The sequence below is a fragment of the Zea mays genome, chromosome 8, assembly GCF_902167145.1.
Source record: "Zea mays cultivar B73 chromosome 8, Zm-B73-REFERENCE-NAM-5.0, whole genome shotgun sequence".
Lineage (NCBI taxonomy): Eukaryota > Viridiplantae > Streptophyta > Magnoliopsida > Poales > Poaceae > Zea > Zea mays.
In genome coordinates, this window is record NC_050103.1 from 81,252,841 (window position 1) to 81,267,044 (window position 14,204).

A 14,204-nucleotide genomic window follows, 5' to 3' on the forward strand; every position below is an offset into this window, starting at 1 on the left:
ACAGGTCAAAAGGAAGAGAGAGCAAATGCTTCGTCTTTCCGATCTACAGAAGAAGATCGATGAAGCTGCTGAAAAATACGTCATCTTACTCAAGATGACCAGGACCGAAGACCTCCACAAAGAGAGCTTTGTCAGGACAATTCTTACAATGATGATGATTGGTATGACGATTTCCATCATGGAAATTTTGCTTTTGATGATGCTTCTCCTCTATCAGCAGAACTGCAGGCTACCCCATGGCCCCCATCATACAAGCCACCTCAGCTCACCATGTATGATGGGCACTCAGATCTGAAGCAGTTTCTGATGAGCTACGAAGTAACTATATCTTCGTATGGGGGCAATACCGCAGTCATGGCAAAGTCCTTCGTCATGGTAGTCCGAAGTGTGGCCCAGACATGGTACTCTTCTCTCCAGGCAGGGACAATCACGTCATGGCAGAAGCTTAAGGACATGCTGGTCACCAGTTTTCAAGGGTTTCAGACGAAGCCAGTCACTACTCAGGCCTTGTTCCAGTGCACTCAAGACCATGAGGAGTACCTTTAGGCATATGTCCAAAGGTTCTTACGCCTGAGAGCACAAGCGCCTACGGTGCCCAATGAAATCGTCATTGAGGCCATGATCAAAGGTCTTCGGCCAGGGCCTATGGCTCAATACTTCGCTAGGAAACCCCCTCAGACTCTGGAGAAGCTGCTTCAGAAAATGGATGAGTACATCCGGGCCGACAATGACTTCCGCCAAAGAAGGGAGGAAGCTTACACATTTTCTGAGATGACTAGGGGCTTCGAAGGAAGAATCCACCCTAGGCATGTCAGATCAATCCACAGCTCCAGTCAGAATGATGACAAAGGAGGCTAGTTTCAAAGGCCACAGCACAGCTCACAGTCTTCAGGACAGCAGCAAAGCTCCTTCAGGCCACCAGCTCCAAGGGGCCGAGGCGGCAGGGGCTTCGGAGGAAGATATGGGGATCAGCCTAGGAAAATCTATTACTTATTCTGTGGTGAAGATAAGGGCCACACTACAAGAACGCGTCAGATCACCATTCAGAAGCAAAAAGAGATTGCCGAAGCAGAAGCCCGACAGAATCAGCCGAAGCAGGTCTTACATACTGCTTCGTGCCACTCTCCCTACATACCAGAGTATGTGGGCAATCAACCTGCAGCCTCTGTTGCTTCAGCAAGCCATTCACAAGCTTCCTGGCCTCAGCTCCCACCGCCACCTCCATTGCAACCTACTTATACCCGAAGCCAGCAGCCAGAAGGGTGCCAACACCCACAACATCAACATGACTTCAGGAAGAAGTCCGAAGCTCATACGGTCAACAGCACCGTACCAGAATCAAAGCACATATACTGAGCAATATCCTACTTCTAAAATACTTTTACTTTTTACGCCATTTTGCTTTCTGTATGAGGAACAAGCAACGAAAACTTAGTTTTAATTTCTTGTAATGGTTCTGCCTGTACTAGAATGAAATATATCTTCATCACAGATTTACGAAGCTCAAAAGTCATTCCTAAGGGAGCACAACGTGAGATTTTTGCTCAAAAGTCGTTCCTAAGGGAATGCAGAGCCAAAATTGACGAAGCTACAAAAAGTCGTTCCTAAGGGAGCGCAGTGTAAGTTTTCTGCTCAAAAGTCGTTCCTAAGGGAATGCAGAGCCAAAATTGACGAAGCTACAAAAAGTCGTTCCTAAGGGAGCGCAGTGTAAGTTTTCTGCTCAAAAGTCGTTCCAAAGGGAATGCAGAGCCAAATACCGCCGAAATAGAAGGCGAAGAAGCTCAAAAGTTGTTCCTAAGGGGATGCAGAACTTATACCACCGAAATAGAAGGAGAAGAAGTTCAAAAGTCATTCCTAAGGAGATGCAGAACTTATACCACCGAAATAGAACGTGAAGAAGCTCAAAAGTCGTTCCTAAGGGGATGCAAAGCTTAGACTCAAAAGACGTTCCTAAGGGAATGCAGAGTCTTGTATATTCCAGTGTGGGCGTGTGTCTTCGGCATCCTCATCATTTTGCATCATATCATCACATCATTTTGCATAACATCACATCATACATCATACTGCATTAACGACACAAAAATTGAATATGAAGCCAATTTTCGGCAAATGCTTCGTCAAACTGAAAATGTGCTAAGGCACGAAGTAAGCTTCGGGAAATACAGTTTTATCAGACTTGCCATAAGAAGGGATCTCTTTCTTTACGAAGCATGAAAAGAAGGGAAGGTGTTTTTTCGCCGAAGGCTCAAAAACGGTATGTGTGTACGTTTCATGCATCGCAAAGAAATAAATTACAACAATTTACACATTCGATTCAATGTCACATACATCAAATGTTACATAGTTTTGTTACAGTAGAAGCTTAATCTTCCTTCCATTGTTTCATACATCAAGTGTTTCAAAATATTATTACAATAAAATTTATTCTTCTTTAAGAACTTTTTCTGCAACTTCGTTCAAAAGCTTATCGACGACTTCGTCGATAATGGAGTCCGCTAGGCTTATAATTTTCAATGCTTCCTTCATTTATGGCTCAGCTAGGGGATCATACAGCTCCGGAGGCGGGGATAGTTCAGCTGAAGTAGGTAAATAGATTAGTTCAAAGCCACAAAGCAAGTACCGAAGCTAAGCTAAATAATCAAGAAATAATACCTATACGCCTTTCGCGTTCTGCAGCTTCTTTAGCTCGCTTTGCTTCTGCTCGGGCGTCGTGGGTGTCTTTTTCACTCTTTTTTATAATCTCGTGGGCTAGCTCTCGACCACCGTTCACCCAGACATCGTTATAAAATTTCCCACCCATTAAAGTTGCTTCGGCTGAAGGATCCTTCGTATCATCTATGGAGAAGGCAGCTTCGGCCTGGGCTATGGCCTTAATGTGATCATATCCGGCCTTCTCCAGAATAGCTGAGATTCCTCGCGCACCGAAAAACGTGCAAATATCCCCGCGATCACTCAAAATTTCCTTGAAGGCTTCGGCTTCTCCACTTATCCATTCAACGACGCCCTCGGGGTCGCCTCGTATGAAGTTTTCTTCAGTAGAGTAGGCGCCCACTTTGGTGAAGCTAGTTTTTAATTTTTTCACACAATCCAAGCATTTCTCAAAACACCTTTCCTTGGATTCGCGAAGTTCTTCAACATTTTTCTATAGCTTATGTTTCTAGTATTCACTGATCTCTTGATTAGCCTGTGCGAGCGCGCAGTTCTCTTTAGCTTCGGTTAGTTGTCTCCGAAGGTCTTCAATTTCGGTTTTCTGGGCTTCGGCCTGAGCTTTGTAATTAGCTTCGTCTTCCTTTGCTTTGTTCACCAATGAAATCAAAATTTTGTCTTTCTCTAGACCTTTGTTTCTCAGTTCAATCACCTCAAAGCGAAGGTTGTTAAGACTCATTGTACAGCCTTTGTCTTCGGCGCTCTTCTGAGCCCTCAAGGCATTACTAAGAATTAAGCCCTGCAAAAGAAGAAGAAAGAGTTGAGCATGGCAATAAAATACTTCATTTCTTAGCTTCAAAGTTAACCTCTATACCTTTATACTATTGTATGCGAGGCTATCAGCAAGATCATCATTCGACAAGACCGAAAGGCCTTCTTCAAGTTTAGGAAATCCCATACTCTTAGCTATCTCCCAGCAAACGGATATTTCTTTGTTATCCGGGAGATAGTACATGAAATCATCTTCGTTAGTACCATTGAACACTAAGGCCCCTTTCGGATATTTCTGTCTTTGGGCGTAGTGTTTGGCCTCCAAGATTTCTTCTTCAGATAATTTCTTCCTCGAAGCATGTCGAACAATATAATCAATATCTTCAGCTAAGGCTTCGGGGACAGAAGATTTTGCTTTTTCTGTCACGTCTTGCTCTATCGTCTTGCCGGTATCTGAAATTTGCTGACCCACCTTATCTTCAGGCACGTCGGCCTTTGTCTTAGTAGGCGCTGAAGGCCTAGCTTTGGCTTTGACTTGATTTTTGGCAGCTTCGGCAGCTTTCTTGGTAGAAGCAGGAGTTAAGGCCTTTGTGGTCTCTACGATAGTGTCTAGTACGCTGGCCATCCTCCTCCTTTTGGGAGTTGTGGCAGCAGTTTTTTGTACCTTTGGCAATTCTGCTCTTGCTGATGGGCTCAGAATTTCTGGCAGTTTCAATACCTTTTGCGCTATCGGCCCTTCGGCCGCACCATCTTTGGCTTTGGTAGGCTCGACTGTAGGCACCTTCGGCACTACAATCGGCTCTTCAACACTCTGCACAATCGGAGCACCTTGTCTTGCTTCGGCAGTTGAAGAGGCTTCTTCACCAAATTCAGGCACCACGACCGGTTCAATATAACGCGGCCAGTGGGTCAGAACCTTCACCTTTTGCCCTTCGGAACAACTGTGGTGGCCGAAGCGACAGTCTTTCTCTTTTTTCCTTGCCCTCGCAGCGGGTAGCGGTAATCAGGGTATACAAAGCCGATGCATCAAATACTCTGTTTAATCTTTTCTTCCCCTGGCTCCCGAAGGCTGCGGACAAGGCATCATCTTCGGCTTTGCTATATGCTCCAAGTAGCTTGTCGCTGATAGCCTCAATACTTTTTAGCCAATCATCATTTGGCTCATCAAACCAGTCTCTAAATCTAAAGGTTTACTTCAATCGGACCAACCCACCTTCAGTTGACTCGGCAATAGTATCCTTTGGCATATCCTAGTTTTCTACATGTGGCCATATTCTGTACGCTATGTGCTCTTGAACTATATCCCTTGTGCCAATAAAGGCACAGACGTTGCTAAAAGCCTTTTGGCATGCTTCGTCATTCTGATCCATTGTCATCTTCGGCCTCCGAAGGCTGAATCGAGACCAGATGGGGCGTTGGATGATTTCCTTAATGTCCTCTCTTTCAATCAGATCATTCTTGACATAAAACCATTCTTCCATCAAGGCCCCAGGCCATCTTTTTCGTAATGTAGGAACTGGATGGCTTGCATTGGATCGAGCAATGAATCCATAACAACCGAAGTTGTTGTGGTACTGCTCCTTGCCGGTAGCCTTCGTCTCGTACAAAAGTTCATGCATGCTGCAAAAACACCTTGCGCTTGGTTCCAATCCTTGGCTTCTCATAGCCCAAATAAACAAACCCATCCTAATTATAGCTTCAGGGGTAAGTTGATGAAGAAAGATCTGAAACGTCTTCAATACTTCAACCAAGAATCTGCTCAACGGGAATCGAAGCCCTGCTTTCAAAAAGGTTCGGTAAATAACCACCTCATTTACTTCAGGAGTAGGAGCAGCGTTGTCTCCTCCAACCCTCACAATAGTCATGTCGCGGAAGTATCTTCCTCTCATAGCATCAACATGACTTTGTTTGATAGTCGATTTTCCGAAAATGGTATGGCTTGGTCGCCACAACCGATCTTCAGAATCTTCGTCTCCACTTTCTGCATCATACTCATCACCGTCGTTGGAGTCTTTAGACAGATCCGCCAGTATTTCTCTTGTAATTTTTTCTGTGTTCGTTTTTGCCATGGATTTGAAAAACCCATCGATGAAGGGATCCGCAACTTTTTTCTCTTCAAACAGCTTCGTGTCCTCAGTTATCTTCGTCTCCTCAGTCATCATCTTCTCCTCAAACATGGCGAAAACATGTCTTTAAACCGAAGCTCAAAAAGCTTGAAAATCAGGCGAGAGCTGGTGAACAAGAGCTAGAAATTTGAGAAAATAATGCAAATGGCAGAAATGGCGTATCAAATGCTGCCGCTATGATTCATATTTATACGCCCAGTGTGTCGCAACTTGGTGGGCCCCGACTGTCATTGACTGTTGCTATTATAGCAAAGGAAAGGTGTTTTTTTGGACCTTTGGCTTAAGGCCTTTGTTCACGTCACAGTCTGAATTCGTTGTTATAACAAATTAATACTGCGAGGGGCTACTGTTGGGGGCCTTTGTCTTCCGAAGGTCCTCAAAAGTACGATTAACAATGTTTCCCAAGTATAATATATGTACAGGAACCTTCGGACTCGGAATGAAGCTGTACAAAATATGAAAAGCATGGTCGGGATGAAGGTTGAATCAGTCCCGAAGCTACGCACGGGGAAGCTTCGGCTCAGCAGCAGAAAACATAACCAACTTAAAGAGGAAAAGCCTATCTAGTCCTCAATAGATTGTCCTTAAGTCCATAGTAAACATAAAGGGCATGAATGTAATTTTACACAGGCTGCGCCCTGTGCCTATTAATAGATGAACAGTACCCCCGTACTGTTCACGCTGACTTGTATTCACTCGTGCGTCACACTTGGACTTTTGCCTTCTATCAAGCCGAAGGTACAAATGTAATTCAATATTGTTCATGTTTATTCATGATGATATAATAAAGATATATAAATGATGTCATATGATTATTCATGTTATTTCTCATGTTTCATATGCTTCTACTTCTATTAATATACACTATGATTATGAAGGTACGTCCTTCATAACCTTCGTCCGAAGATCATTATATCCTAAGAGAAATAATGTCTCGAAGGACAAAGGACTTTGACCACTAATGTTTCGTGTTGCCTTGTTCTTAACTCATAGCATTTTAGAACAAGTCCCCAACAATATGTGATAATACAAGGGGAGTTCTATAAACATGGAGTCTGCTCTCCACTACTTAAGTGTTTATCCAGAACCGAAGGTCAAGAGCTTATGAAGGAAATACATGAAGGTTTATGTGGATCTCATATTGGGTCTAGGCCTTTGCTAGGGAAGGTTTTTAGACAAGGATTTTATTGGCCGAAGGCAGCTTCGGATGCAGCAGATCTGGTTCAAAAGTGTGAAAATTGTCAAAGGTGTGCAAGAGACCAGAAACAACCTTCATCTCTAACCTAGTTAATACAGCCAACTTGGCCACTGCAAAGGTAGGGTCTGGATTTGTTAGGTCCACTTCCACCTGCAGAAGGAAATTTGAAATATGTCATTGTAGCAGTGGAATTCTCTAAGTGGATCAAAGCAAAACCTTTAGCCACAATAACTTCGGCTACAATACAAAAATTCTTTTGGCAAAACATTGTTTGCTGCTTCGGCGTGTCGAAGGAAATAACTATGGACAATGGAACACAATTTGATGCTGAAACATTCAAAGATTTATGTGACCAAATTGGTACAAAAATCCATTTTGCATCAGTAAGGCATCCAGAATCAAATGGGCTAGTAGAAAGAGCAAATGACATTATAATGACAAGAATAATGAAGTTAATCTTCAACCAGCCCAGAGGAAAATGGCCAGATGAATTGATTAAAGTGGTGTGGAGCCACAACACAACTGTGTCAAGGTCAACAAGTTTTACACCTTTCAAGCTTCTCTTTGGTGACGAAGCAATAACACCAGAAGAAGAAAAGACAGGATCAATAAGAACAACAGCTTCGGCGGAAGACGAAGCTGATTATCAAACAACAAATGATACTATAGAAGGGACCAGACTTCAGGCCATAGAGCACATCAATAAATATCAGGCTGAAACAATAAGATGGCGTGACAGGAAAGTTTAATTGAAAAACATCAAGCCAGGGCATTTGGTGCTTCAAAGAGTGGCTAACCCGGATACAGTGGGCAAGTTACAACAGAAGTGGGAAGGTCCTTTTCTGGTAGTATCTTCGTCAAGACCCGGTTCTTATAGATTAAAGGATATAGACGACAACGACATACCCGGATCTTGGAATGCAGATGAGCTTCAACGATACTATGTGTAATTTGATGTAATCTTTTTTCATTCTTTTTTCTATGGTACCCTTTTTCTTTTAGGAGGGGAGAAAGGTTTTTAATGGGGCCATAGCTTGTAATTTTTTCATTCTTACTTAGCCCTATGCAATACAAGGGCCAAAATCCCCCAAAGATGTAATATGTAAAGTCAGAGCCTGCACCATCGGGTGCAAAAAGAAAACAGGGAAAAGCTCAAAAGACGTCCCCAAGGGGATGCAGGGCATGACGAAGCTGCAAAAAGTTGTTCCTAAGGGAGCGCAGAGTAAGTTTTCTGCTCAGAAGTCGTTCCTAAGGGAATGCAGAGCCAAATACCACCGAAATATAAGGTGAAGAAGCTCCAAAGTCGTTCATAAGGGGATGCAGAGCTTAAATGCCACCGAAATAGAAGGTGAAGAAGCTCCAAAGTCGTTCCTAAGGGGATGCAGAGCTTAAAGACTCCAAAGTCTCTCTTAAGGGGATGCAGAGTCTGGGTGTGGCTTCGTGTGTGTTCGGAACATTCATTTGCACATTACATTACATCATTCATTGCATTCATACACATTCATTTAGACATTTGTAGGATCATCATCATCATAACACGAAGCACGAACAGAAATACTCCATCTTCGACGACAGGGCTTCAATGAATACAAATAAGCTTCGTTTCAAACGAATACATGTGACACAATAGCATGCTTCGTTGTGTATGAAAAGAAGGGAAGGTATTTTTCGCCTTCGGCTCAAAAAATACAAGTTTTGTCCACAGCAAAGCAACTTGTACATGGACGAAAAGGTAAAAATATATTACAAGGTATGGACAGTTATACATACCATTGTTCAATCCTCGATTACAGTTTTTTCTACAAAGTTAATACATATGTTCCTAAGTTCTATACAGGCAGGCCTAAAGAGAAGATTCAGCAGCCTTCAGAACGTGCTTCGGATTATCAATCTTCAGCACCACCATCCTGCAAACAAACAAACGGTATAAGGTAAAAAGTAATTACAAGAGAAGGCATGCAACAGGAATAAGTTCCATACCAGCTTGAGCAAGTTTCGGGCTTCGTCACCAGCCAGTTCTCGCCCACCCTTAGCCCAAATCTGTGTTATAAATCTGTTCCCGATGCTCCGAGCTTCGCTAGGGATGTCAACCAAATCTGTTGGAGACAGGCTGAAAGTTAGTCTATTCACAGTCTTTGCGTGCGTACAACTAGCCTTCAAAAATGTTGCAGATGTGCCGCGAGAAGCTAGCAAGGCACAGAAGTCACTGTGCCTGACTATCACTTCATCAAGAGCATCAACTTCATTCTCAATATGATCAAAGGTGTTTGATATGTCTTCAGCCGAAGGGGTAATATCATCGGAGCTGGCCCCAACTGAGCTGAAGACCTTTTTCAATCGCTGCACGCAACTGCTACCGAATTCCAGACACTTATTCCGAAGCTCTTTCAAAGACTCCTGCAGCTTCGTATTTTTATCAGCTTTGGCTTTGCAGTTTGTTTGCGGTTCTTGTTTCTCTTGCTCGAAGTGTTCTGAATCTTTCTTTAAAGTTTCTTGAGCCTGGAAAAGCTCCTTGTTTAATTTGGCATTTTCAGTTTGAAGATCCACGAGGGAACCCTCTGTTGCCTGAAGCAGGAAGTCTTTCTTCTCAAGAGAAGCTTCGTAGCCTTTAATTTTGTTTTCCAAGCCCTCGATTATGATTTCATTCTTCTTGTCTTCGAGGTCTTGTTGCATTCTCAGTGCCTTACTTAGCAACATACTATGCAAAAATAAACCTTTATCAGAAAACTTTGCTTCATGACAAAAATAAAACAAACCTAGCAAAAGGAATTATACCTTGAAATTGGAGTAGAACAAACTGCCGACGATATGTTGTTGTCGGTAGCCACTGATATCAGCTTCAAGCTTCGAGAAACCGACACTCTTCGATAGAGTGCCGATTATCTTTGCCCCGGCGCGGTCTCGAATACATCCTAAGGCCCCTTCGTCGATTCCACCAAAGAGCATAGCTCCTGGCTGGTAGCCACATGATATCCCATATTCCTGTAGCTCCTTCTTTTTAGCCTCGGATAATTCTTGATCGACCAGGTTCCGAAGGTCGAAGTCTCTTTTTTCCGAAGCAGCATCAGCAATCTTCCTCTCTTTGCCAGGCACTGTGGCCATGACCTTCTCTGTAGCCGCAGCTGTTTCTTCCGCAGTCATATCCAAGAGCAGTTTATCAATTCCAGACAGTGTACTCTCAAGGTTGGTGGCTTCGGCGGCAGCTGCAGCTTCGGCAATAGCCTCGGCGCTTGCAATAGGTGTTATTTTGGATGCCGAGGCCGACGGTGGAGTTTGTTCAATGGCTTGCATAACAATAACGATTCTTTGTTTTTTCTACCCATCCGCCTTCTTCTTTGTAGCCGAAGGCTCATCCTTCTTCTGTAAAAGTTTCGTCAGTTCTGGTCCTAGAGTACTTAGCAGCTTGACGGGTAAAAATTCAGTCATTACCTTTAAAATTTCTGCTATTTCGGCAGCAGGAGACGTCAAAGGAGTCTCCTCTACTGCTTCGGTTATCTTCGGCTCTAGACTTTCAGCCTTCCTCTTCTTCGTAGCAGCAGCCTTCGGCTCAGGAGTGGTTTTTCTTTTCTTTGAAGCCTTTTCATCCTCTTTCACCATTCTAGCAGTCTGCCTGCTCAGAATACTGACAACTCTCTTTCTTTTTACACCTTCGGCACCCTTATCAAGTCTTTTATAATAAGGTTATTCAAATTTAAGGGCATCCATCACCCGGTTTAACCTTTGTTTTGGCCGGGTGCCGAAGGCTGCTGTCATCAATTGATCTTCTTTCTTTGTATAATTCCCGAGTATTTCATTAAACGTTGTCTCGATCATGTCCAGTCATTCTTGGCAAGGTTCTTTAAACTGTTTTTCAAACTTGAAACGATAAGCTAGTCGAACAAGTTCATGCTTCTTCATTTCTTTCATCTTCGGCATTCTCCAGCCGCTTGACGTTGGATATGTCCGGTTGGCCAGATATTCCTACACTAGGTCCCTGGTACTGATTTGCTCAGCCACCACTCTAAACTCCACTTCGGCCAACTGGCATGGCGACCCTAGTTGCATGTTGCATAGAGGCCTGGTCATTCCGAAGTTCAAAGACAGCGGACTCATGACCATCGTCATCAGTTTCCCTCTCTTTTTCTCATCATCTTTCATGTAAAACCATTCATTTTTCCAGCCAGTCGGCCACTTTGTACGGTAGCTGAGGACCGGTGCCTTTGTATCCTTGCGATACGCAAAATTGTAACAACCAAAATTTTCGTGAAGACCATCTGCCCTGGCCTTTGTCTGATAGTGCAACTCATGCACTCGGTAGAACGCTTGGGCATCTGGGCTCATCCCTTGGCTTCGGAGGGCCCAGATGAAGACGCTGAGCCTAACGATAGCGTTAGGAGTCAGCTGATGAAGGTATATTTCAAACAATTTTAGGACTTGCCCTATCATCTCATTCAGGGGAAATCGCAACCCCGCTCTGAAAAAGCTCTTGAAAACCACAACTTCATCTACCTTCGACACTGGGGTAGTTTCTTCTCCAGCAAATCGAACAAGTTTGCTTTCAACTTCTCCAAAATAGCCTAGTTTCATCATCATGGGCATGTCGTCTTCGGACATAGTAGATTTTTCAAAATCTAAATACTGGGCCTTATTGGGATCAAAATACTGTAATCTTCACTTTCATCAACATTTTCTTCTTCAGCAACAGCCTGTTCAGCTTCGGCATCACGAGCACCTTCATCAATAGCTCCCTCTGTCACAACTAGACCTGATCGTTCCATGACTTCTGAGATTGGTGTTGTCTCAGTGACCTTGGTTTCTTCTCCCTCACGAGACACCCTTGCAGTTGATCGCACTCTAGCCATTTGGATGGTTTTCACAATTTGACAAAGCTAACTCGTCTGACGAATTTAACTTTAAATGATGAAGTGCTCGCTTGAGAGCACAGTGCGGAAAGCTTCGGCTATGGTTAAATTTTTAACAGCATAACAGTGCAATGGCAATGAATGTTGTGGTAACTCCTCACCAACCCGTCTGTTTATATAGTGCTACAGGTGGGAAGACGAACCACCAGGTCGCCTGCACTCGCTGAACGGTGGACCACTCAGCGCTCGGAATATTATAATTGTTTCTCGGCAACGTTCTTAGGGAAGGTGTTTTTCGGACCTTCGGCATTCCGAAGCCTTCGAGTTTTTTCGCGGATCGAGCTCGTTATGAAAAATGATCTAGCACCGCGAAGGGGCTACTGTTGGGGGCCTTCTTCTCTGCCGAAGGTCCTCTAAGCAAAAACACCTTCGGCAAGATGACATGCTAACAGGCGTGACATGAAGCTGTATGCCGAAGCTACAATCGAAAGAGCTTCGGCACGATGATACGCTTGAGACGAAGGGTGGCACCGACTTAAAGAGGAAAAGACTGCATAGTCCTTGATAGTTCATATCATGATTATGATTAATTGTCAAGGGCATAAATGTAATTTTGTCCATGTTGCATCCCGTGCCTATAAATAGATGAACAGTACCCCCGTACTGTTCATGCTGACTTGTATTCACTTGCACGTCACTCTTGGATCCTTACCTTCTGTCAAGCCGAAGGTATAAATGTAATTTAATATCGTCAATGTTTGTTCATGATTATATAATGAGAATATAGATAATCTAATGAATTAAATATGATTATTCATATTCGTTACATGTCCTATATGCTCCTGCTTTTCATTACGTATTGAGATGATGAAGGTATGTCCTTCATAACCTTCGTCTGAAGATCATTATATCCTAAGGGAGATAATGCTTCGAAGGACGAAGGTCTTTAACCATTAACATTTGTGTTGCCTTGTTCTTAACTCGTAGCATTTGAGAACAAGTGACCAACACATAGCATGTGGCTATATGTGACAGTTGTCAGAGAATCAAGGCAGAGCATCTAAGGCTAGTCGGTCTGTTGCAGCCATTGCAAATTCCTCAATGGAAATGGGATGGGATCGGAATGGATTTCATAGTTGGGTTGCCCTGCACTCGAGCATGCTACAATTCCATTTGGGTAGTAGTGGACTGCTTGACCAAGTCAGCCCACTTCATACCAGTCAATACTAGCTACAACGGTGCAGTATTGGCAGAGCTGTACATGTTCCGGATCGTTTGTCTCCATGGTGTGTCAAAGAAGATAGTGTCAGACTGAGGAACACAGTTCACCTCTCATTTCTGGCAGCAGTTGCATGAAGCTTTGTGTACACATTTGAATTTTTGTTTAGCTTATCACTCGTAGACAGATGGTCAGACTGAAAGAACTAACCAGATCCTAGAAGATATGTTGAGAGCTTGTGTGTTGCAAGATAAGTCCAGATGGGACAAGAGACTACCTTATGCATAATTCTCCTATAACAACAGTTACTAGGCTAGTTTGAAGATGTCATCGTTTCAGGCATTTTATGGAAGGAGTTGTAGAACTCTGTTGCATTCGGATCAGCCTAGAGAAAAGCAAGTGTTTGGGCCCAACATTTTGCTCGAAGCCGAAGAGAACATCGAGATGGTTCGGAAGAATCTGAAGATAGCACAGTCAAGGCAACAAAGTTATGCAGACACAAGAAGAGAGTTGAGTTTTGAAGTGGGAGATTTTGTCTACCTGAAGGTATCGCCTATAAGAGGAATTAGAAGGTTCAGAGTCAAAGGCAAGCTAGCACCCCGATATGTTGGTCCATACCAGATTCTCACAAAGCGTGGAGAAGTGGCCAATCAGCTCAGTTTACCAGAAGGTTTATCAGTGGTGCATGATGTTTTTCATGTGTCTCAGTTGAAGAAGTGTCTACGTGTGCCGGAAGAGCAATTGCTAGTGGAAGGTCTAGAAGTTCAAGAAGACCTGACCTACATAGAGAAGCCAACGTAGATTCTGGAGACTGTAGACAGGGTCACCTAGAGGAACACTATCAGAATGTGCAAAGTCAGATGGGGTCACCACTCTAAGGAAGAAGCAACTTGGGAGCGTGAAGATGATCTGATGGCCAAGTATCCTGAGCTCTTTGCTGGTCAACCTCGAATCTCGAGGGCGAGACTCTTTTAAAGGGGATAGGTTCGTAACGCCCTAAATTTGGGGGCATAAATTTTCTCCACCAATATTCATCAAATTCAGGTGTTACTCTCTTTTTCTCTTCCTGTTTTGCTCCTTCCTCCTATTTTCAAAGCAATATATAGAGTAGTGTCCATATCGCGTGTAACCAAAACCTAAGTTGATATTGTTGTTGCATCATGCTGGATAATATTTATTTTGTCTGATGTTGTGCCTAGGCGTGCATTCATCTAGTTTTGGTTTTCGATTCGCGGAATGATCATGATTAGAAGCACGCAAGATTGAGTAGAGGGAATCGGCCCCACGGTCCAGCCCCGCCCACGGTGTGGCCCAGCCTGGCCCTAGGCGCGTGGCCCAGGCGCCCCTGCCCTCCCCCATGCATGCACCCCTCGCCCACTCTCTTTCCCGGGCAAAGTAACCTC